General features: G+C 40.2%; 2 protein-coding genes across 3 annotated transcripts in view; one reads left to right on the forward strand and one right to left on the reverse strand.

The window, feature by feature from the left end:
- Positions 1-3,670, reverse strand: part of LOC105423580 (lachesin) — a 49,499-nt gene extending 45,829 nt beyond the window's left edge. Inside the window, exon 1 of one of the 2 annotated variants that reach the window (XM_011633366.3) lies at positions 3,394-3,670. The gene's annotated coding sequence lies outside the window, so the exon portion shown is untranslated. Of the gene's footprint in view, positions 1-2,920; positions 3,333-3,393 lie in introns of those variants that run through there. The other variant, XM_089081343.1, reaches the window with a different exon arrangement.
- pygo (pygopus family PHD finger) overlaps positions 1-26,903 on the forward strand; it is an 86,744-nt gene that overhangs the window by 26,704 nt on the left and 33,137 nt on the right. The window lies entirely within an intron of this gene.

The following is a 26,903-nucleotide window of genomic DNA, read 5'->3' on the forward strand; positions in this document are numbered from 1 at the left end:
AAAACACGAACCCACGGAGATTTATACGCGACCAAATTTTCCTCCCGCGAACGTAAATTCACTCCTCGCTGTAGAATAATGACTGTGAAAGTTTCCTGTTCTCGTTTCACTGTGGGAATTTCAGGATTTTTCGAAAAAAGGATTAGCGCGAACGAGAACCTCGGTACATACGTTTCTTCTAAGTCTTTTATTCAACATGCTAAAAACATCCCTAAAATTAAAGAGGAGGAAAAAGAAAACGCTCGTATCGTGATAGCGGGTGTTTTGTTATTTTCACAAATGGATGAAAATGTTTTAAATAAAAAAAAATGTAATTTATTATAAAACAAAATGACAGATTTTCCTAGGATTCTATCTAGAAATTGGATATATATTTCCAGAAACTAAATATATTATAGGAGCTATATTATATTTATTTTGTTATATTATGATGTTCAATTGATCATTTGTAATAGAATAAATTCATTAATATATTTTGCAGCTAAAATAAGATTACTAAAATAAGATTACAAGTTGACAAGATTTTAGATTTTAATATTTGAAACGGAAATATATATACCATATATGATTTAGTTTTTACTTGTTAATTTTTTAAATTTTGTTTCGGCTAAAATTTCATATATGTAAAATTTTGAAAATAAAATGACAACCACTGCATATGTAATGTCAATTCTCTATATTGATATAAAAAAAAAAATATATATATATATATATTAGGAAAGTTTTATATTTAATATTTTATTTATTTCTTTGGTAAAAAATTTTAACTTAATTTTTATATGTCACATTTAGAGACACATATATAGATGGCTTATCGTTTCATGTCGTGATCAATATTAAATTGGTATGTCATAAAATATGAAATAGTAATCGTTGTACATCGTTGTATTTACCGTTTTAATTTGTTACTATATTGGTATAAAGAATATATTTAGAAAGATTTATATTTAAAATTTTTAGTTATTCTTTTGACCAAATTTTAATCTAAAATTCTTATATGTCATACATGTACATATGAATGGTTTGTCGTTTTACGTCATGATCACAGTATTAAGATTGGCAGAATACATAACGATCGTTATAAAATATGATGAAATAACAGCGTATACGTGAAACACGAGGGAGAGACGCTAACCCGAAGTGACATTGATCCCTATCGCTCGAATAGAAAATACAAAAAGTGATATACGACGAAAGAATTTACTGGTGTAGTCGACGGGCTTAAACTGTCGTTTCTCTAATAGTCGTTCTCTTCAGCCCGTCTCGTCGATTTCCGCTCGATGAATCGATCGTGCCAACCGAAAATCGCATCCAAGCCGAGTTAATCGCGTCCGAAAAACGACGTTGTGGAAAAATTCCCGAGCGGCCGATCAATTTACCGAGAGACTTTATCTCGGCGGCGCTCTCTCAATAATCTTTTTTCTTATGATAATACATCCCCCCTCTGCCAAATATGGCAGATTTGATTTCGCCCTGCGCCGGGAAATCTCTCCGTGATCTGTGATCCTTCATACCGACGATGTTATATCATTCTGAATGATTTATTTTCCAGCTATCGAATCGCTCTTTCTCTTTCTGGCTCTCTTCCATAACGCGAAGAATAATTTCAGCATATTATACCGCGGACGGACATATGTCTGCTTTGTGAGTGACCGGCATTGTGCGGAAATGGATTAATTCGGATATCACGTAAATCGTGCATAAACATCATTTCATTTGAATAGAATCGCTCTAAACGTTCTACGACGGTGCACTCGCATAATCACATCGCTGCGCGATATTTGAAGTTTCTCGTGAGGGAACATTGAATTGGAATTTCGATATGAAAGAAATATATATATATATATGGATGTATGTATGTGTAGGCGTAATGTGTATTTAATATTTATAGCGGATTTTATCTAACGATGGGAACTTTTTGGATAGTTTCCAAAAATCCATCCATAATTTTTTATTATTTTTTTATTATAAATTTATTATAATTTATTATAAATTTATTATAAAAAATATTTAATATTTTCTCTACATTGAAAATTTTCTCTACATTGAAATTCTAATGTAATAAGTTATATTTTGATAAAGTGTATTTTAATATTCTCTTCATAATTAATCTTGCTTTCCCGAAATATATTTTTCAGCGTCTTTCCATTTATCTAGATAGATATCGTATATTTTTCCTTGCAAGACTGAAAAGATATGAACGAATGCATTTTTAATGTCCATATACGAAGAGTTCGATAATGTATTGATATATTTCGTGCATTGCGTATTATCGAAAACTAATATTTTCTTAACATTCTTAAGAAAAATACATTATTAATTTTTAGAAAATACAAATAAATTCATTACGCTTTTATATAAAATTCTATATATAAACTAATAATAATAATAAAGAAATTTTATATTTGTCAGATAATTTTGTACTTAATTTTGTACTTAATTCAACATAGCTTTAATTTGTAAAATACCATGATGTTTAAATACATAATATTTATGAAGATTAATCTTTTAGAGATTACGAAGAGAGACAAAAATGAGGAATTTAATTCAATTTAAGAGAAAGACTTGTGTTATAAAGTTATTATCGAACATTTTGAGTATACAAAATGTTAATTATTTGAAAATATTCTCAAATATTAAATAAATTTCTCAAATATTTACATCAGTAATGTAAATTCGAACTTTATCTCTAAAGTATAAATTCATCGAAATTATTGATAGCGTCATCAAATATATTGGCCTGTAGACTTCACCTCGTAAAATAGCATCGTATAAGCGCATCTTTATTTCCGCACACTTTCTTCTTCTTTTGTATCGTGTGAGAAACACGCTCGGTATGCGGCTCGTAATGGAAGTGGAAAAAAAGAATATCTAAGGTGTAGCACCCACGCATAACGTGAAATATAGCGCAATAACTCACTGCTTGCGTAAAGTGCTCCAAAACGTCCTTTTAACAATATCGTTTACGTTAACGTTGCAGTAACACGGGTTTTACGCGTACTCGCGTCGATTTTTATTTGAGATCCCGGCTGCCATGTCCAGCGCTGGGATAACTTATCACATAAAAAGAACGCAACTGCACTGCAATTGCACTATCGTGAGCTAACGTGGGGTATATCTCTCTCTCTCTCCTCCCTTTTCCTCTCTCGTCTTTTACTCTCGGCTTTCCACACGGTGCATCGTCCAAATTACAAAGACCACTCTACACTCGACAATGGATTGTTATCTAAACGTCAAACTCACTCCGGTCGTACCGGAGTGAAGGAATTTCGATTTTCCAACGTGAAATCAGCGCTTAACGGATGGCGTAATTGTAAAATAAATTAATTTCACACTGTCTAACGAAAAAAAAAAAAAAAAAAAGAAATTCATAATTCCATCGAGGAATATTACCTCGCGAAGAAAGTGTAGCATTATACTGGCAAGAGTGTGACACGGCGCGCCATACGCGCGCGTATATCCCTTTTTTTTTCCGCTTTTTCCGCGCACTCTTTCTCTCCTCGAGAATGGATTCGTTCGCGGATTTTGCACGTTTTCCGACGATACGCTTCCGCACCCGCACGTTCGAGGACTCGCGCGGCGAAACTACACCTCCGTCGACGGACGCATCCCCGGGCGTTGGGACGCGTGTACTGACTGCGTCGAGCTGGTCGCGCCGTCGAGCGAGTCGAAAGAGCGGCGTCGGGACGCTCGTCGTGACGGGACGCGCTCGACTCGTATGGCGCAGGCCCGCAGGACTATACGGTATCGCTTTTCTTCTTTCCCACCGATTCTTCTCTCTCTCTCTCTCTCTCTCTCTCTCTCTCTCTCTCTCTCTCTCTCTCTCTCTCTCTCTCTCTCTCTCTCTCTCTCTCTCTCTCCTCTTTATCGTTTCTCTCTCTCTTTCCCGTCTTTCTCGTCTCGCCTTATCTCCCTTTCTCTCTCATCCTATCGTTCGCGCCGTTGGATATAATATTCAATTTATTATGTACCTTTGATACATGCAGACCGCCGCGCCGGAAAAGTGGGAGGCGCGAATGCACGGCAGCCACGGGCTGCTGGCTCTCCTTCCGGGAAAAAATAAAACGGGGGAAAATATGAGAAACGAGAGAAACAAAGAGGGAGAAAGAGAGAGAGAGAAAGAAAAAGTGCGAAAGGACGAGAGAACGAGACCGTGGAGGAGACGAGATGTGGTGGTGGCGTGGCGAGGAGGAGAAACGGACGGAATCGGCAGCGTTCCGCTCGAGGGTGAATTGTCGAGATATTGTCGATCGGGTAACTCGCCCCTCGATAAAGCGCCTCGGTCAAAACGTCCTCCTTTTTGGTGCTCGACCGGCTGACGAGAGGGAAAAAGAGAGCTCGGGACTGAAGTGCCGATCGCTATGTCAAAGAAGAGGGAATGAGGAAAAAGCACGACATTGACGAGAACGACGACGAAAACGACGACGACGATGATGACGACGACAACGATGACGACGACGACGACGACGACGACGACGACGACGACGACGACGACGACGACGACAACGACGACGATACGCCAAAGGATCGAACCGGATGTGGTCGTACGGACTTGTTCGCACGTGTTCGTTTTTTTGTTAATTATTGAGGGACGAGCCATCGTTAGTTCGGATTGTCAGGAGATAATATGACGACTTTGTTGCGATTGATATACGTAGAGGGATAACAGATCTATACAATCATTTAGGCTTAGCAAACTCAATCCGAGCTCAATACATCACGATTAACTCGCGTACATTTACATATTATTCATATGTATTTTTACGCCTATACACACATGTTTTTTGAATGATAGCGTAATAAATATATATTTTTGAGAAAAATGAAAACAAGATTCAATCTTAATTTGAACATAATAAAATGAATACGACTAAAATTTATACACATGTTTAATATCAATAAAACAAAATGAACATTTTTTTATTTATACATGGCATATACCATTTTAATATATCATATTGTAATTTAGAAAAAAATTTATTTAAGAAGAAATCACAAGTAACTACAAAAACTTAAATATCTGTAAATTATTTCAATTACGGTTAAATTGCAATATTAATAAAAAAAGTAATTCGAGTATTTAAAATGTAGATATATCAAGCTAATAATTAGGATTTATGCAGTATGTTTTTATCTAAAATATATTTGAAAGCTTTAAAGTATGTTTTATCTGAAATATATTTGAAAGCTTTAAAGATAGCAAAAGATGAAATCATATCGCAAAAAAGCTGCCCTTTTAAAAAGATGACATAATCGTGTAATGTTATATCTGTAATAAACTTTTAGATATGCCATCTCGGAAAGCGAAGTAGCTTGTGTATCGTGAACTTTTGTTCTATCTTTCATCGTAATGAAAATTTTACTGCAAGTCCGTCGAATCGGAAATTTGTTTAGCGGGAATTAAACGCCGCTATGAAGATATGCCAAATAAGAACCAAGCTAAAAGTAAAGATAATATAATTAGCTACTCGTCCAGCTTATTAAAAGTTGCTTTAAGAAGCTGCCAAGATATCGCGAGATACTTGCTTTTAATTCATGACAGCTACCGCTCGTTGAGAAATTGTTTTCAGTCGAAATTCTTTAGAAAAGAGAGTAAATGTGCCTTATTTTGAGATGTATCGGTCTTGCATATTTCTTCAAAGATAACAGCGTATTTTCTGTCACAATCCCGTGCCAAGTTAATTGGTCGTTGCGGCAAAATAACCATTTGTTTTTATTATAAATTATGTATTGCTGGCGAATTAATTTTTCCTTTCCGGCTCTTTAAGGAGATATATAAAAATTTGAAAAATATTTTTAAAAATATCGCCAATAATTAATATTTCCGATTATTGCGTCTCGTATTTTATTTACTAATGTAAGATGTTATTGATATAAATATACTTAGTTTCGAAAACCTTTTTAATTTGTAAAGCAGAATGGGAATTAATCCATAATATAATGTTTTAATATAATGTTTCCCTTGCAAGAACCTCTGTAAACACAATTCAATTATCAAACCACGCTATTGTCCGTAACGCGAGAAGCAAGGCAATTGAAATATACACCCTCGATGATGAAATTATGCCTGTGGATTAGTCGAAAGCCCGGGGGTGGCAGAGTACTCCTCGTTTGGCGTAGTACTACAAGGCGTCGGGGGCGCATGAAAAATCGCGAAAATTTTTTCTAATATCTCGTAACACGAGGCGCGCCTAGGTACAAAGGCGCGCACTTGCGAGGCGTAAGGCCGGAATTTATGAGAGAAGAACATTCCCGGGGATAGTGCCGCGGCCTCCTTCTCGGGCGGCTTCTCAATTATGACAGTGAGAAAAAGTACACATTAAGGGGATTGCCCGGGGGCGGCTGAAGCAAGCACATGCATAGCGCGCTACAAAATTGCCGCTTAAGCTGCAGTGGGCGGTGATAAATGTAGAGAGGTTAGAAGCACGTTTTGACGTGGAAAAAAAAAAAAGAAAATAAGAAATATAAGAGAGAGAGAGAGAGAAAGAGAGGGGAGGGGAGTGAGGAGAGGGAGAGGGTGGGCTCACCACAAAGCTCGATGTGCTTATTAAAAGAAAGGCGAGGCTGATGAAGTGCAAGCCGAGCGTCTCTCCGACTCTCCCTCTTTCTCGTCTTCTCCCCGCGCGGTTGGTTGTTTCGTGATGAAGGGACGCAACGAGATTAACCGTATTCATTTGCGATGCTCGTTTCCCTCATCCGGCGGAGGTTGAGAATTTTTTAGGTCGCGCTCCTCAATCATAAATCCATTAAAAATCTAACAACCAGCGGGTCGCCCGTGCGCGCGCGTGTGCGTCCGTACGTGTGCGTCCGTACCCCGATACGAGCTCGTGTGACAAATGCATTAACTTTTAATAGGAGCCCTCTCCGCGGGCGGAAACAATGCTTCGAACTGATTTAACGTCGGCGATAATTGGACGCTCGATATCAGAAGTAACGGCCAACTTTTTCGCCGACTGATTTAATATTAGCGGTGGACGTTCTCGTTCTCGCAAGACGAGGCCAGGACGGGAGGGGGTGAGGAGAAGGGAAGGGGGAAAGGGGGAGGAGGTACATGGCGCTGGTAATTATCGAAAAAACATACTGCAACCTCAGCCTCAATCTGACCGAGAGTAATGGCTCGTTACTTCGGAAACGACACTTCGGAAGCCTCGCGCGAGATCCGGAAGCACGAACGATGTCGGTTGCGTTATGCAACGACGATTCACTTCACTGAATACTTGATGAACGCGAGAAGATTTAAGTCCAAAGAGACATTTTTCACGTAGAAACTCAAGTTCCGGAATTATAGCTATGTGCTTTAAAAAAAAAAAAAAAAACGAAAGAGACGCAAATAATTTAATTGACATTTTTCGTTTAAAACGAAATTCATATGTAATATAAAACATTTTTTTTTTTTTTTTACTTAAGTACTTTCTGATGATATTATGATATTATGATTTTTTTTATTGTAATGTTTTGCCGTATCGCATAATCGTTTAAAAGCTTTCAATTAAATTTGCTCGTCCCGCAATTTGGGTAACTGGATCCTGTATTTTGTTTATTATTAATGTTATAACAATATAAACATATCAAGATTCATAAATTTGTGTTTGTGCTCTTTTGTCGTTTACGTAGAGAAACGTGATATGTAATTATCTGCCTTTGCGCGAATATTTTGTAAATTGGCAATACGTTAATGGATAACGTGAATAAAGGAAGTTCCTGCTTCCGCTTTCTCTTTTTTTTATTTATTGTGGAAATGCTTCGAAGAACATGAATGAAGATATTGGATCGTATGAATAAACTGCAGCAAGTGCTTGTGCCTTTATTCATCGGAGGAAATGCTTCGAGAAATACGAATGAAGATATTGGAGCATATGCTTATTTCTTGGAGGCAAAGCATTTCGTTCTGTACGAGTTGTGGGGCATGCTATATAAATACGCGATCGAAAAAGGGCATTTACTATTGCGAAATAAACGGTAAAGTATAATATAACATGTAAAATATAACTCATATATGTATATATAATACAATACGATGACATAAAATATTATTATGAAATATAACACACAACAAATGTACGCGTATTACATTTATTTTTTAACACACGTATTTTAATACATATTTTAATACACGTATTATTGAATTACGTGCTCTAAATTAATAGCGTTTGTCGCGGTAACGGATGACAAACAATATTTACAAGCGCATTGTATCCAAGGATCTCGAGCGTTAATGTTTGGACAAAGGAATTTTCCACCAGATGTACCTTTTTTCATTTTGATCCATGATCTAGAATTGCACGTGACACGCGTATTCAAACGCGTACGTATTAGTAAAGTTGATTGTCCGTTCCCAACGCAGAGACGACGGTGCTCACCGAATCCTCATGCCTCGCAGACAAACTTTTGCACAAGTTCAATAGAGTTGGCGAAATAGTGTAACTCTAAGCGCGCGTATACTGGATTGTTGTTTGATATTGTTAATGCACAGATTCCATGTAATATCGCCATGCTTTTCTTGAAGGCATAATAATTAATAACGCGTGTCTCACATGCCGCGTGTTCACATTACTCACATCGACAGGCGTATCAACTTAGCATCTAATTAATTTTCACTTGAAAACAATAAGTGGTTAAAGAAGTTGGAGAGATAGTTGACGATATTCCCTCTTGAACAATAATAAAAAAAAAAAGATAATTATTTATACAGAATATATCTTCCCTTTGTGATCTTGTTTCAAACAACATTTCGGTTCGATCTCGATTTAATTAATACGGTCAACGAATGAACCACTAGCACGCAATAATAACTAACAAATACGGTTACAGGGATTATCGCAGTTATTTCGTTGGCCATCAATAGTTTAAACGCACGTTTCCAACATTCTGTGCGTTCTGCTAAAAATATTTAGAATACGTATGCAATTTGGAGGAAAGGATCCAACCAATTGGAAGCGCTAGGCTTAGCGTTTATTAAAACTATAATCAGTCAATTAAACATTTTATTGCTTTTGATATCTATAATTAACGAAATGACAGGCATGGTCACCGAACGCATTATGAATGTAACCGTTTTTAATTACAGTTAAATTAAACTATATTCTGATTTTACCGCACGTAACATATCGAAAGCAATTATCATAAAGTCGAGAGCCATATTACTCAAAGTCCTCTTTTGCATTAGCGAAATGACGAAATACAATGAATGAACGTAATAATAATAATAATAATAATAATAATAACAATGATAATGATAATAATAATAATAATAATAATAATAATGAAAATAAAATTAGGCATTGTAATTTGAAGCGTTTTCACATCAAATATTTGAAAATCCTGTAAATAGTATTATCTCTCTTTCTCCCTTGTAGCTACACATCACAAAGGCAAATGAGATAAAGTAGATTAATGAAATAAATAATAAAATAATATAGCTTAATTAAAATTTGCGAGAATTTCAAGAGCAAAGATTACAATTATTTATAGAGAGAAAGTATAGAAGTCAAAGATAAATAACGGAAAATGGACGATTGCGACACTTTTTGAAACTTATTTTATAAATTGTTACGATCGCGATCTTTAAGTATATTGAAGGCAATAGAGAGTTGTACCATTGGGCAAAGTGATTGTAGCTATATATAACTGCGATTACGTATCTAATACTGTTATCGACTGTAATATATCGAGAACCGTATTATATCAGGGTCGGAATTATATCGAGTTACTCCTGCTACTGAGAGAACTTAGGAAATAATGGTCTTCAGAAATGTTCGAATAGTGATAAAGTGACATGTATAGCTGAAAGATCGGAGGATGCTTGCAAACTTCATTATAAAGCTGCGCACGATGTAAAACGATGGCAGTGAGCTGTCTTCTTTTGTAACTTTGCTTAAGGAGCATAATATCCCAGCGGACTTTTGCGACCCGTAACAGCAAAAAGCTTGGAGCAGTAAAACGCTTTAACGTACTTTATAAATGCTAATTAAGTCCGAAACGTATTGTTATATTCCTAATGAAAATTGAAAACAGAGAGGACAGGATTATACTTTTGCCGCTGTTTTTAACTTTCTTTTTTTATTCCGTTCCTCTCTTCCGTGGCACGTTAATATCTCGCCCCCACACCCGCTCCCCCTTCATTCTCTCCTTTTATCGCGCGATTCCGTCAGGAAACTGGTAAAATGCGGCCCGCTATCGAAATCGCGGGCGACACGTTCGTTATTACACCTTCGATATCTGCAACGCGGAGTTGCGAAGAAAATATTCGTACACCACAGTGTAAAACAAAATTAATTTCGGTGCTACATGGAGCACCGGTGGTATCGCGAATGATATCGTGCTCGTTGCCCGCGATACGTCCACTGGACTCAATAACAACGTCTGCTCGATCACGTTTGGAAAATAAAACGCGTATGCGGAAGTGCCGGCTCGTATAGCACAGCTCGAAAATATTTTCCCGGATCCTATGCATAAATCTGGAAATGATTTATCTACTGCGTGTAATATTGGATTTCGTCACGTCCGGTCGCATATCGCCATCGACTTTCCAGCCAGCAATAGATATGATCACTGATACTGTGAAAGAACATCAATGATCTTTTGACGATATGTCGGCGCATCAACATCGATATGCACTTATTTATTATTAATAATAGATACGATAATTGACGCTCTATATTTGTTGCGAACGGATATTCTTGCATTGTTAAAAATTAAGATATTCCGCCTCTGCTCCAAGAGAAGGAAGGAAAGAGAGCTGTTCAGATAATGCTCGAGTACTCGCTTTATAACGAGTAACATTTTTAACTTTTATCCGCAACCAGTTTCCACACTCTGCATCTCCTCGGCGCATGTTTACAGTTGCATACGAGCTCTCCCGTACACACGTACGGACACGTACGGAGTCCCCATGTGCGGGAGTAAGTCTGATCTGTCGCCTGCGAAATCCCCGCGCGGAGGGAAGGAAGGATTGTGCACGCGTCGTTCCCCGCGCGAGCCCATCCGGAAAATGCGTTTACCTTTTCGCGCAACCTGCTAATGCCGCCAAAATTCTGTACACGCATACAGCCGCGCGTCTTTTCCAAGATGTATGGATGTACGCAGATATATATATATATATATATATATATATATATATCATAGCCGTTGTACGTCCGTAGTATATATTTCATAAAATACGTGACTTCGCGTATTTTCGCCAGCTTATCTTCGCCACCGCACACGTCGCGTACACGTACAGACGTTCACAGCCACAGAGTTCCGTCTCTCCAAACCGGAAAGTCTTAAGATAAAAGTTAATCCGCCACGTTTACGTTGCACTCGTGCTTCTCCACGTGGCTCCAATTGCATTTCTGATTATTGACCGTACTGGAAGAGACGGCACTTTTCAGAGGCAATTTTCTCCTTTAATTAAAAAAAAGATTTACACGCAAATCCGGAATCCAAAACGGGCAAACAAGTACGAATGAACGATAATTCACTTTAATGAATGTATAAACGGCGCCGCCGTCGTTCTCGATATTTTTTGCGGATTCAGTGAGGCGTAGTTCGCTTACTGTTCGTTTACTTTTTGTCTCGGGTCTCGTTTTGAGATGGATATAATTTTTTTTCTATACACCTATACATGTATAATGCACGTTCTCGTTTCGTCCTAGAATTTTCGAATGACGGTATACATGAACGTGTGAATATATATAACATGCGAATGATGTGCGCTCGATCATGTACTTGCATACGAGCTGATGCTACATGAACGTGCGCATTTATGCGTGCGAGTGTGTGTGTGTGTGTGTGTGTGTGTGTGTGTGTGTGTGTGTGTGTGTGTGTGTGTGTGTGTGTGTGTGTGTGTGTGTGTGTGTGTGTGTCGTGTGTAATGCAAGTCGATACGTCGGTGCCCGTATCGTGCGTCGCGGCGACGACATGTGCATCGATGTGCATCGGTGATGCGCGACGAACGACGTTAAATGTACCGGGTGCCATTTCGAAATTTAGCGGCGGTGGAATAAGCGGCCGCGATAAAAAGACAATTCGACCGACGGTGAGAGCCCGCCGTTGCCGCAAGGCGATTTCTGGGGGACCGTAAAGCGACCGGGACCATTTTCACACCCGGCCACGACGGCTTTACGAGTGATTTCGCGACGGTGTACGGTTACCGTAGTAACAGCAGAGACGGGAATTTTGTGGTTTTAAGAGAACACAGGGGTGGACGGTGAGTAAGATCCGAACGGAATATTAATCAACTCGGCACGATGTTCTCTGCGTCATTTCGGTGATGATGTATATACATTCCGCCCCGTACGACGAATAATTTTTCTTTAGCAAAAACGCCGAGGCACAGCGTTTCTGTCACATTTAGTCGGTATAAGCATTTTTTTTTTTTTTTTCGTTGTGATCGAATATACGATCTTGACAAATTGTACTTTGCTCATGTAAATGCTTGAGTTAAAATCCTTTTTTTATTTAATCGAATAATTTCATAGCCTTATATTCGCGAATCTGATTCTTTTGGACATCCCCTAAACGGCGTAACTGTCATAAAATTGGATATTTCTGCCGTTAATTTAATTATATTGATTGATAAACGAACTACAGACAGATTTTCGTCGAAATACAGAAATGGCAAAATCAAATTTCCTTTGGAACATCTATAATTACTGCGATGGTTACCGTTCGCGTTACATCGAGACACAAATAGGTTTTAACCCATTAAAAGTTGTATGAATATTGATAGAAGACTATATATTAATATTGATATTATTTCATCTACATATCCTCTACGCGTTTCAGTACTCGTTTTGTGGGACACGAAAATAAAGTTGGTATTGAATTGTTAAATCCATTATTAAAAATGCCTCTTTTGATAGCATTATTAATACATGTTTTTTTTTTAATAAAAAAAGGAAATATTTCATATGCGATGATTTGATTGCGAAAAAATATACGCATTTTTATGATCTTTATTTATTAATCTTTTTTTATTCAAATTTCTCACTCTCTCTCTCTCTCTCTCTCTCTCTCTCCAGAAGTGTTTAATAATCGATTTATTGCTAGCTTTTTACGAAAAATAGAATAATCTTTTTTTTATTTTTATAAACTCGACGGATGAATTGAAAAACAATAAATCTCCGAATAAATGATGATGAAAATGAGCAAATAATTGAAAAAAGGAATAAAACTTGAAAAAATTTTATTTCAGGGCGTCGGACTCGCTTTCTTCGGTCGTTAAAAAATTGAGAATTCTCGCGGATAGCGCAAATGTACGAGCGGTACAAGTATTAAGCGGAGCGAGTAAGATGATCATCGGGAAACGCGCGTTCCAAACAGGGAGAAGATGCGTTCGAGCGTGCGCGCGCGCGCGACCGCGTGTGTTGATTTCTAAATGCATCCGTAATCCCGGTGAGAGATCGATGGTTTTAATCAAGAGAGTGTCTCCTCTGCCCGGCGCCCCGCCACCCCTTCTGGAGTAACCACCCCTCTCTCTTTCTCTTTCCCTCGCGCGCGCGCGCGCGCGCGCACCCTCTGCACCCTCTTATTTTTAAAATAAAAAAATAACTCGCGCGCGCTTCGCGGTTCGGCAGCGAAAAGGGGGAGACAAATGGGAGAAAAGGAGAAAAATATTCGCCCGGTACCATTCGTACGGGATTAATATGCGGCGACTTTGCCGGGGTCGCATTCGCGTATTTCCAACCGTCGACACACGTCGTCCGCGGCGACTGAACGGAACTCTTCTAGACCGACAAACCCGGTCTCGCCAAACTATTCGCCTCGCGGTAAATTACCATCCAGCCTCAACAAATCTTGTTCGGATTGAAAGGGAATGATTTGAGTACGCGATCCGAGTCAGATTAAATTATTGAGATTATCGATTCCGTTGGACACTGGTATGTTTGTATAGGTAATTTGCATCGTTTTCTGAACAGGGAAATTGCATTGTTTGAAAACGTATATTCAAATTGGATTATGTTTAATGCGTTCCGTTAATTTTCCCCTGTCAATTATTGATAAAGGAATTTACGATTACAACATGACGATAATCGGAAAGCTTTCGGAGAGCTTCCGAAGCTTCGATGGGAAAAAGGCTGATCGAGCGACATTCTCCCGAAGGTAGGAGGAATCGCTGGTCGAATTGGAATATGCGGATATCACTCAGCCGCGTCCGTCTTCGCCGAGGGATTTCGCTGCCTGTATTCCGCGGCCTGTTTATGGCCCCGCATCCGCGGGAGAATAAGGAAATTGGATCGGCGGCCTTCTTTCTCTTTTTCGCCCCGTTCGTTCATCGAGATCGCGCTCGCGATCGATATATTAATTCGCGTTCGATCAAACGACGCGTCTCCGTGCAAATGTGTTGCGCGCCCTCACGTTCTTCCGCTTTCCTCCTTTTTTCCCCCGTTGTCATTTCTTTTTCATCGCTGCCGAGTGCCGCGTATTTACGCGCTGCTTTACAACGGGGTCATAAAATTATCGGCGCTCATAACTCTCGTAAAGATAAAAGGGCTCTATCCTCACGGCGGAATCTCCGAGCGGGTTTTGGATACGGGCGCGTACGGCGAAGTTATGAGTCCTGTGGGGGGTTTTACCCTTGTCAGGCTTGCCTTTTCCCCCTCTTCCCACCCTCCCCGCCACCCCCTCCCTCCTCTCTTCTTACTTTTCGCTGCAAGTACGATAATTGTCTCTCGTAATAATTGAGTATTTTAATTACGTTAATTAATTAAGAAATCTGCCTGACGATGTGCCGCACGGCGGAATCGTGATAGTTTTCTCCCTCCCTCTTCCATCTCGCTTTCTCCTCGCGACAGAATAATAACGTCGTTATCATACCTTAACGGCCGTCCGCGAATGAAGCTAACTACGTTAGCCTCTCAATAAGCGGGCTCGCTTTACCGTGAAAGTTCCGTCGCCGTAATTGCCGCGCGCGGCTTTATTGTGTGTCGCCCGGCAATCGCCGGCCCGCCGGCACACAATCTATGAAATTCAGTTGCGCGCGAGAGCGAAGCAGCGCGGGAATTAACGCCTCGACGTCGCTTCGCGTCGCTGTAGCGGAGCGGTGCAAGAACCGTGAACGGCACAAACGAGCGTGTCGCCGTCGCCGCCGCCGTCGTTACCGCCACCGCTGTCGTCGTCGTCGTCGTCGTCGTCGTCGTCGTCGTCGTCGTCTTCGTCTTCGTTGTCTTCTCCTTGGTGACCTGAGACTGACCGGAATCTCTCACTCGATCACTTTGCAAGCGTAAGTTCGAAACGTCACGGTTCAGATCACGTCGGACGAATACATATGGAGATATTTGAGATGGCGTTCGCGGATAGTTATGCCACCGGCGGTGAAGACGACGACGACGACGACGACGACGACAACGACGATGAAGACGAGAAGATGGTCGGGAGATTCCGGCCCGGATGCAATTCGTGATATCTCCGGATATCTAGTAGAAAGTTCCCTGTTGGCCGCTCTGTCAAAGCGACGCCGTCGCGCGCCATTCAATGCGGCAGCCACTCTTCTCTGCACGCGAGTTTCTCCTCAGTCGCTGAAACGTCTGGTGATACCTGTATTCTGGTACCGCGAGGGAAGTAAGGATGGATCTTTCTTGATACAGCGGCGAGCAACCTTTTTAGTTTTTGTTTGGTTCTGCAAAGTGAAAAATATGGACGCGGAATAGCATCTTTTTCATCAAAGAGCTCCGACTCCGAATCGAGAGTTACTATCTCTCATTTTTATCAGCTCTAGCCTTCTGCTGAAAATATAGATATTGAATAGTTTTTAATTAGATATTTACTTGAGCTCTGCGACTTAGGTGGTCATAATTCTAAAGCAATGTTTAAGTTATGAAAATTAAATGACAAATGCAATTCTGAAAAAAAAACATGGTGCAACAACCTCCGATATTGAAACGATTTTAGTATATTTTTACATGAAATACAAACCTTTACCTATATATAATATTAGTTTAGTTATAAAAACGTTTAGATATTTTTTTTTATGAAGAATTTTGGAAAATAACAAATACCAAAAAATATTCACTAAAATTTAATAAAGATTATAAAGAAGCGATAGAAATGATATTACCGGATTTATTAGTAAAACAAATTTATTTATTAATATCTATTTACTTAATAGGTAAATAAATTAATTTCCTTACACATCTAATTTATGGTATAAAATTTATTTAGATTATTCTAGATTTTAGATTATTTCTAATCTGAACTATCTTTTATTACTGGCTGTTTTTTCTTTAATCTTCATACAAAGTATGTTGAAATATAATGTTATTTATACGGTATGACAAAATAGTTGACGGACAACGTTTGACAACGACAGAAACGAAATGAATGAAATAAAACGAATGAATAAAATTTCGGTTGCGGTTTTGTAGACCGACATTATGGGTGGAGGGTTAATTTTCCGTTCTACAGTTACATTGCATTTACTGCCACCATTAGCTCGATTGACCTAAATATAAGTCTATTATAAATCGCTATAGCGGGACGCGAGCGCGGCGCGGAAACGCAAAGGCAACCGTGCGCGGCGAAACAAAATTACAGCGGCAACTAATATCTCTCCGCGCTGCTCATGAAAGTCCATTTAAAGTTAAAACAAAGTTAAAACAAGCGGCTGCCGCCACTGCCACCGTTTGGTGGTGGGACTTGGCGCGCCGGGCCCGGATCAGAAATTAAGGAAGACCGTCGAGGGATGGTAGGGACGCGTGAATCGTAGCTATTTACGAAATTATTCAGAGGGGTTGCCTGCGAGGGGGTATTAACATCCCGGCCACGTAGACTATCCCCAAAGGAGTATTTCCAGCGCTCTTTTCTTCGGCAAACGCTTCGGTACAAAGGCACGCACGAACGCTCATATCGATCTACGAGATTCAGGCAAGGCATTTGTCCTTTCAACGTAACATTGGGTTGATCAAGTCGACAGATTCGCAATCCTTTACCAAATGCACCAAATGCAAAGAGAACCATAGAAATGAAAAAGAGAGAGAAATATAAAATTTAAGAATAAGCAAATAGGGGAGCGTTAAAGTAAAATAAATAAAGTAAAATAAAAATTTTTAGCTTAATTTAAATATCTAGTAATAGAAGCGGAATATTTCAAATATATACTTGTTTTTTTCCATCTCATATTTATATAGGGAAAAATCTTTCAGTGGCGAAAGTACATATAAGTCAGTGCCGCAATCGAAAACACGCGTTCGACATGGATGTAAATTTTAGAGCGGAAGCGTTCCATCGCGCGCGGTTCTGGCGTTAAGGGATTATAGTTTATAGGAAAAGGGACTGAGAGAGAGGGCTCGAAGGAAAATCACTCCGACATCGTGTCGATGCGCACGAGGGATTTGAAAGCCGTGAATTTCCATTTCGTCTCGTCGCTCGGATCGTCGTTACGCCCGAACGCTCCGCGAAGCGGTCGGACTCGACGGATGCGATACAGAGAGTCGAGGGAAGAAAACAATTACACCGATTGCGAGGTATAAAAATGCATGAAGTCACCGTCGAATTTCTTGGAATTTTGCAGAGCAATGACGTTACCGATATACCCTTTTCTCTCTTTCTCGCTGAACGAGCGTGTCTTTCGACGAGCCCCGACATCGTCGATACGAATCGATTTTTGCAGAAGGCACCTCTGTGAGGAATAGCGTAAAATAGCGTCGCGCATAGCGATGGAACGATTCCAACTTTCGTGGTAATATTACATGAGATACTGCAAGTAGCGTAGAGGAATCGTATCGCATTAACATAACCACATAGTTTTTGTAGGATGATTAATGCAGAGTTTAACGATACGAATTAATGAGCATCGCGTATAATAAATACGGTAAGGAGCTAAGTTAATGCCTCAATTAATAACGAGGGTGTTTTAACGAAAAACATTGTATCTCTAATAAATCAAAAAATTTCGATGCAAAGTTATCGAACTTTTGAAATGGGAATGTCACAAAAGTTTACAATGCTAACGTGTACCGTATTACATCATCATTCGAGCCGCGATGAATCAAAGAGGATGCGACGACACGGAACGATGCGTTTTTTTAGATTAATAGCGGTCGTCCCTCTACTGTTGGGCAAAATTACGATTCTGACAGAGCGTATAGCGGTTGCTCCGCTCGCGAGACCACTTCATCATATTTCGACGATCCCGGCGATTTGGATCAATGCTGAAAATACCGAGATGTCGTGAAAGTTTTACACCGCCAGTTTTTTTTTTTTTTTTTCATAGGTCATAACGTCTTTATCGCGCGAACTCGTAGTTCGCAGAGACTCGGGTTCTTTTTCTTCCTCAACGGTTTTGACGGCTCAGCGTGTTTTACTTTCTACATCGAGAAGATATGTCAGGAACTGACTTATCAATGTTCCGTGCAATACGTCGTTGGTTCAATCGACCGTTACGAGTGTCTCAATAAGTTCAAATATCGTTATTGCGACGACATGTGTGAGAAAAAGTAACACAGAACATACGTCAATTACCTGATAAACTCGTGCTCTCGTAAACTGTAAGTACCGGATTCTTTTCGGAAGAAAAAGAGTCGACTTGGAACTAATTGAAAAATCGTTTAAATTGATAAAGAGATAATGTATAATTTAGAAATAAATTAGAAATAAATTTTTACTACTTGAATTTAAATACTTTTAATCCTTTAAATCCTTTTAGAAAAAAACGATATCGCATTAATTATGTTATTATATTAAAAAAAATTAATTTTTGATTTTTTTACATCTATCGTTTTTAATTCAACAGAAATTTCAATAATTTGTACTGTCTCTTCTTAATCTAGAGTTGAAATTGGTGATTGTGTAATTTAATAAAGAATTCGCGATGTATCAAGTTTTAATTCTAAAGCACACACAACGACATTACATGAGCGTCTGAACATATAGCCATCGTGTTACCAATTGCTCGCAAATTACGTCGTAGAGGGTTCTTCTTCAGAGATGGGACAGATTCACATTGCGAACGCGGAACTGAATTCGATGATGGTGACGCATTTTCGAATCTCCCCGGCGTGTATATATACATGAGGAGCGAGCACAACGGGATGTGCCACGACGATTATTAGCCGTGAATACCGACGTGGAGAAACTGCTCTGTCGATGTGGGAAGGAGGGATAGATAGTGAGATCTCATCCTCCTGAGCGACGCGCGCCCGGATAATATGATCCTTTCGACGGGAGGGAAGCGAGCACGAGGAGGCAAGCACCAAGCCACTACCGCGCCCCGCTCTCGAACGTTCAACCCCGGTATCCGCTGCGCGTCGCCCTACAGCTCGATCTCCGTGTAACATCGTTACCCGAGAACTCCCCAAAGACAAGAGACGAATGCCGCTCGACGAAGCGTGACGCGCCAGAGCTGATACGTGCCGGCGTGTGTCGCTCTTTCCGATAATTACATCTTCGTTAGCAGTCGGCGCGAAGACGGTGGGTCGCGGCGAGACGGCGGGATGAGGGGAGTGTCGGGGAGAGAGAGGCGGATTGCCATTTTAAGGGAACGATAATGTAATGTAACTTCGGCAGGTGGTGCATACGCATTTTATCCACCGCTACTATGTATCGACGTCGCTCGGGCTACGTCGGGGATGTGGGACACCCTTGTCTCCGCTCTTTGGTAATTACGAGGTTCGATATTTCGGCAAGGATGATTACCTGTGATGTTAACGCGATCGGGACGCTCGTAATTCGATATAAGATTTTTCGGAATGTATTTCTTCGTACGTTATTTCCTTCTCCCCCCATCCCCCCTCCCCGCCCCAAGATGTATCTCTTTGGCGTAATGCGCGATGTTCCCTCTCGGACTTATTTTAATCGACGATTTGAAGCAAACTCACCGCCGACTTACGCGCCGAGTTTCCCCACGCGGCTTTTTGTTGCTCGCGTCGCTGCTTAGAATTAAGCAGAACTTTGATAAAGTTGCTGTAACTTCGTTACAGCGTCGAGTGCATTTGGCATATTCGGGACGATATAACTCGCCTCTCTGAGGAAGACAATTTGATCAAGCGCTATTTACGGTTAAACGGCGGAGTAATTAATAATATAATGGAGCCTCCGAAACAGAGTTCTGTTTCCAGATGATTAGGGTCCGAAAAATTGGAGATAATCCTGTATAAAAAAAAAAAAACAGGCTTTTAATTACAAAGAATTTTTTTATACTTTTTTTAAATTTATATATGTATTTATTTAAAAATTATGAAGAATTGTGCAAATTTATGATACACAATTTAAAGCTCTTATTAGTCATTTCATTGACTTTTAGAAATTTTTTTCCTATGATCTTATTATTAATATTATTATTATTATTTATAAATTGTAACATTCGTTATTCGTTGTTTTTATATGCAATATATTTTTATATGCAATATGTAATTACAACGACATTACAATACAATAATTCGGCATTATTACATACGTTTCTTCATCGTGAATATCCACGATTATCTATGGGAATATCTATGCTACCCAAAGTACACGCTTCTGATCCTAGGCAAACATCGGGCTAGTTTAATATCGCACCTTCGGTGATGCGACGTCAAGTTCGGCGGGTTAATCTCAAGATTCCCGGGAAATTCCCTAAGTAATTTGTAGATTCGCCGAGTACTCAGGGTTATATCAATCCTTTCCGCAGTCGAAGTTTCGTGTGCGTCATGTGCGGTAATTGGCGAAGCCGAACCGCTACCGTCGGGGCAACCTCACGCGCGTGGTTGAGGGTATGGAGGGTGGGATGGTAACTCAGGGGTCGCGTAACTCAGGGATGGATGGTAATGCATGCGGCACAACGGAGAGAATGTCGCGTTGCGCGCGTACGTCTTTCTTCAGCCCGATCTCTTTCCATCCGTTCCGGCTATCGGGTCTTCGGGCTTCCTCTTTCGACCCTACCCCCCCCCCCCCTTTGGTCTACGACATTAATGCAAAGCGAGGACATGCGGCGGCGACGGCGGCGACAGCGACGGCGACGGCACGACCCCGTCGTGGACTACCCCGAGGATGCTTCTTGCAAGAATAAGAGAACAGGATCGCTGGGGATGTCCCGGGATTCTGTCCTCTATCGATCTCCCGCGTATATAGACACTAACTTGTGCCCTCCGCAAGCCGTGCTATGTATCTGCCATATATACATATACCGCTTCTCTCTCTCCCGATCTCCTTCTCTCACCTTTACTCGCTATCTCCCTTTTCTCCTTTCCTCTCTCGGTTTCTCCCTTTCTCGTCTCCCTCTGTGGACCACTCTGTCTCTCTCTCTCTCTCTCTCTCATCTATCCGTCCACTCTCTTTCTCGCTTCCTCTCAGGTCCGGCGAGTTCCCAACACGCATACAGAAGCCCGAAGTTTGCACTCGTGTTTGTGTTGCGCCACCCCCGACCGCCGACGCCACTGCTACCCCATCGCAGCCCCTTGTATGTTGGTAGTACGTGTCTGCGAGGAGGGGGTGAGACCGCGCATAGCCACGCTCACCGCTAAAGAATGTGTTAGATGCACATAAGCGGCGCGTCGCGTACACATAGAGATGGCGCTGGGCCCTGTCCCCTTTGTGTTTACCGCATTATCGAGAGGCGCGACCCTCGTCTATGTTTCCTACAAGTCCATCAAATCCCGAATGTCGTCGCGAAATTTCGACGTTAGTCTCTCCTATATATAAGCCTCCGTTATAGATAAAGGGGTATGCGAGAGAGCGAAATTATATATATATATATATATATATATATACCGGATTATTATTACACCACTTATACTTCAGGACTCGAATATGCGGCATCAAAATAGGATAGGGCGTGTGTACAACGAGAATGTTCGAAGAATGAAAATTTAATATATTCCTGAACACCATATCTGGCACCGATTCCTCGCGCATACTTGATGTTAGAAAATATAATAACGAAGAAAAAAAGCATAACAATGAGAGTCAGCTATAGAAATTGATATGAAAATGGAGATAGAAATGCTTACTATATTTTCTTTGTAATATTATAAGGATTCATTTTCGATAACGTTTGTGAGTAATTCTTTTCCTTTTTCACTCTCAACAACTTTTCAGGATTCACACCTAAATAAGTACTACGTCGTGTTATATTCTCATGTCTGTGGATTTTGCCAGCAATGGTCGACCGACGAACGCGACGCGGAACAAAATTGGGACCGTGTCGTTTCTCGTGCACACACGTGCGCGCGTGTATTCGAGTAAGTGGTAAATCCGGCGATTTCCATATTACTCTCCCTATGTACCGACATCGATAAATATTCGACTGCACTCGGATGCGACCTCGTCGGTTTTATTTTTATTCATTTTCTCCTTTTTTTCCTTTTTCTTCCAAGTACACGATGCGCTTGCATCGCTTTTGTCCTCTTTCTTCGGATTTTTCGTTGCTATGCAGAACCAAACATCGATGGCAATGTCGTTTCGTTTTGCATACAAAGCGCGCAAAATCTAATTCATAATCTATAAATATTATTTTTACACACAGGAAACGGATGTGTTATATTTATGAGCCATTAAAATTGAGAAGAAACTGAGATGTTGAAGATATTACTTTTCAAATCGATAAATATTATACCAATATTTTTACGTTAAAAGAAAATATTTTTTTTTATCTACATCTAATAAACGATTTAACACAATATAAACTTTTGCCTTACCAAGTTTGGTATTTATTTATTTAATATCTATTTATTTATTTAATAAAACATGGGAATATCATTACCTTCTTCTACATGATTAATAATTTGACACAATATAAATTTTTACGTTTTCAATTTTTGCGTTTATTTATTTAGTAGTTTATTTATTTATCGAATGCAGAAATACCGCTATATTTTTTTTAACATTTCTGAAAAAAGTGTTTTAATTGCTGCTTTGATTTTGCTGTAATAATATCGCATTATTATTTCAATTCCTGCGGTGCTCGAGTCCAATAATTCGATTGCAGAAGATTACAGCTGCCGTCGTAACAATTATCTTGCCACTCACATTAATTGCATAAACATGTTTTAAAAGCCTATATGATCGCGCAATTAATTATCTTATTAACTTCTCTCTGACAATATAATTTGTATATACATATGGATATGTTAATTATCCATTAATTAACTTTATACAAATATAATATTTTAATCATTAGCATATTAAATGTTACTTTGTCGACGCAAATAAAATAATTTCTCTGAAGGCCTAGATTAGAAAGACGAGACATCTGATAATATGAAATATCGCTTTTTTGCGATTTTTTTTAATTTAAACTTTTTATATATTCTTATCTATATCTTGATTGCGAATGGATTGTTAATCATAAATTATGTGCACATGGTTACACAGAGACATCAGATATTTGATTCTTCTACAATCAAATATATTAAATTTGCGATTGAAACTGTGTGTGTGTGTATATATAAACTCGATTAACAAATAGCTAAACGGTGAATTATACTAAATCGAATGAGAAGCCTGGTTTTAGATTATTATATAAGCGAAATTGAAAATTAAATGATATCAAATAGTTGTCCCGTGCAATTCTACATTTCCCGCAAACCGACAATTCCCAATGTAATTAAATGAAATGCAAAAGTGTAGATGAACAAAATTGAATAAAATATTATATGCCTGTCGTGTAGGCAAATATATGCGAGCCCGTCTTTGTTTCAGAACGAGATAGTTTCGTTTCGCGAGAGGAATTATTACGAGCGTAATTATTTATTAATCTCGATATTAATTACCATTCGTGCGTCGTATTATGTGTGAACAATGTCGTACGTAGAGATACACCGGCTTCGTGGGCAGCGTAGATGGTTTTTATCGATACGATTCGTTGTACTTATAAAGCCACCTTTCTGTTTACTGCATTATTTAGAAGTATGACCCACTTCCGGAAGTCCATTAAATCCCGGCTAGTGCTGTCAGGAACTCGAAGTACGGATATCCCGTCCTGAGAAACTGGCTTAAACGATAGTCACGTAGGAAGTACCATCGCGTAGTGAAGTTGTCCCATTGCTTAACATCAAGCGACATCGAAGAAAGAATTCACAAAGCATTACGAGATTTACGTGTCCCTGGTTGCTCTTAAAGCGGATCGAATATATCGTGTTTTTCCGGACCCATTCCACCGTATGGTTGATTTTTATCCGTTACGATTTCTTATCTTGAAATGAATACTACCTCTGAATCACACCACGGAATGCATTGTGCGAAGACGTGTCAGATATAATAGACCAAGATTATGTACAAAAAGGGGCGGTATTGAATATGTAGCGTTATACTAACTATTAATAAAGAAACGATCGATATAAAGATATCTATCTTGTTTACTGTCATCTATAAAATTTATGGTGCTCTTGACAAAGTGCGCGTAAAATACCGTCGCGTAATGAGCTCATTGAAAAATTGAAATTATACTATCGTTATAATTAACTGGTATTCATTTATACAAGTAGTATAAAAAGTTTTCAGATTATTAAATTATGCATTCCTTTTTAATGCATCGTCAAGCAGAAACAAAACGGAATAATTTCGATGTTTAATTGCAATTATCACGAGAGATTGTTATCGAAAATTACCGAAAAATACCGAAAAAAAAAATTTTTTTTAAATTTTAGTCTTTATTTAATTTTGCATTTATTGAATTTTGCAAAAGATAATATTTACAAAAATTGAGCAAAGATAATACTTTTGTTAATATAAATTCAATCATATCAAGACTAAAATTTTTTAAAAGATTATTCTTACTCATATATGAGAGTATTTGTCTTGATTTGAAGACTGATGTTTTTTTCTGCGTATATTTCATGCGCGCACTTGCTATCGCGATTTCTCCACGCACTTTTAATTAATATATATTTGATTGATAGTACCTGCATGCTGCTCGAATAGAATCGTAAAAACATGTATGTTGGCAATTCAGTTTTTGTCGCAATTCGAGACGAGGACACTTGATAGCGCGTTCCAGCTTATAGACGAATAATTGCGACACGCATAATTGCGAAATCTATATGAAAATAAAATGCAATAAATTGCAGCGCAATATTAATTATATACGAAATGTTACTTCGCTTTATTCCCGGTGAATTACGTTTTTAAATTTCATTTATGTACACGTTTTACGCTGCGTTTCTTCTTAACAATGGAGAGTTTAAATTTTTATGCTTGTTTCTCGCAGAATGTCACCATTAATCATACGCCCTTTTCCACAGTGAACTCTTCATCTCTAATAAGAACAGATAAACCCGCGGCAACCATTAGTACGAGTCGTCACATGAAAGAACGCGCGTCTCTCTCGGAGAAGAGGATGAGGATATCCTCCTAGGCCGGGACGGCCGTACAGTGGGACAGAGATTTTGTCCGTTGACGTGGCGATTTGTGCAAGCAACAGGCAACTTTCATTAAAGCCTTTTCGAGCCACGGCGATTCCTCGCTCGCCTACTCCCCTCGTCTCTTTTTCTCCCTCCGTCCCTTCTCGTCCCGTCGCTCGCTCTCTCCGTGGCCGCCACGTGTCGGCGCGGGCCACGGTAACATCTATGTCGGAGGCCGGTCGTGCAATTCGCGCGTGCTGCATGCGAGAGAGGAATGCATCGTGCGTGCACGTGTCGAGGCAGGGGCGCGGAGAGGCCAAGTCTGGGTCATTCACGAGTCGCGCGCGCTCTCGCATTCATGCATTGTGCCACGCCAAGAATTGCCGGCGGCGTATTGGCGTATTGCGCGAGCGAGCGCGACGGAGATTCCTCTCGTGTGTTTAAGCGCCGTTAGCGTCGCGTACCCGTAATCCCGTTTCGCGTTTTCGCGTCGGCCGTCCCTTGTGCTTTCAAACGTAATTAAAGCGACGCAAACAGTGCATTCCCCTCCTCTTTTCACTCCTCTCTCTCTCTCTCTCTCTCTCTCTCTCTCTCTCTCTCTCTCTCTCTCTCTCTCTCGTTCTCTCTTTGTTTATCTCGCTTAACGCTGTCCCGTTAGCCGGCGAGAAAAGCGACAGTCAATCTCGCGCCTCTTTATGAAAGCGGCTTTTGAGAACGTGGAAATTATTTCTTCTTGGCAGAGAAACAAAAAGATCACAAGAAGCAAAAGCTCATTTCAAGAGTTAAGGCTGACAGCTGCTAATTAGTTAGTGTTTTGATGAGTTCAATCTGGGGATATAAATGGAAGGTGTAGAACGAAACCTCATTTTTCACAATATTCCTCATAATTCTAACTGGAAGATGCCTTGTTGGGAATTTAATTTAAGGCTTTGTTTGAATGTCAAGATACTTAACGTCGAGGGAGGGAAAAAAATCGCGCGAAGAGCGAAATAAGCGAAATAAAATAAATGTTTCACGGATAATTCTCTTAAGCGGGTAGCAATTTCTGCCCTCGGCGCGGAGAGAGGAGCCGCATTAAAATATTAATCGCGCACTTGAACACCGCGCGAAGCGAGAATCTCAACTGCCGTGCGCGCGGCGACTGCTGCAAAAATGCGAAGTTCGAGCGGCAAACCAAAGAAATCACTCTCGCCCGGCTCCTCGTACCGTTCAACGAAGTCTCTTTCTCGTTGAAAACTTTCCTTCGGAAGTTTTTTCTCACCCCCTTCAAGTTCTCTCTTGGCGCAGATCCTCTCAGCACTTCGTACATAGACGCCCCCCCCTCCCCCCCCCCGACGTGTACATCTATATATCTATATAAGGGTGAGGGCGGAGAGGGACCTTTTTATCTGTTTTCCATCGGGCAAAACGAGTTGCCTTTTGTACGGCGGTCGATAAAGGGAGGAAATGATGATCCCCAGGATGAGCCGCGCGCCGAGGGAACTTTCAGGCGACGTTGAAGACTAGTCGTTTTAACGACGTCGTGGATTTGCGGCGGTGGCGGGCGGCGGCGGCGGCGGCGGCGGCGGCGGCGGCGGTGGCGGTGGCGGTGGCGGTTGCGGCGGTCGCGAGGGATTGGTGGGATACGGAAGGCGGCAAGGGTATGGCCGTTTTATCGCGCTCGTA

The sequence above is a fragment of the Pogonomyrmex barbatus genome, unplaced genomic scaffold (assembly GCF_055798465.1).
Source record: "Pogonomyrmex barbatus isolate J1 unplaced genomic scaffold, ASM5579846v1 scaffold4, whole genome shotgun sequence".
Lineage (NCBI taxonomy): Eukaryota > Metazoa > Arthropoda > Insecta > Hymenoptera > Formicidae > Pogonomyrmex > Pogonomyrmex barbatus.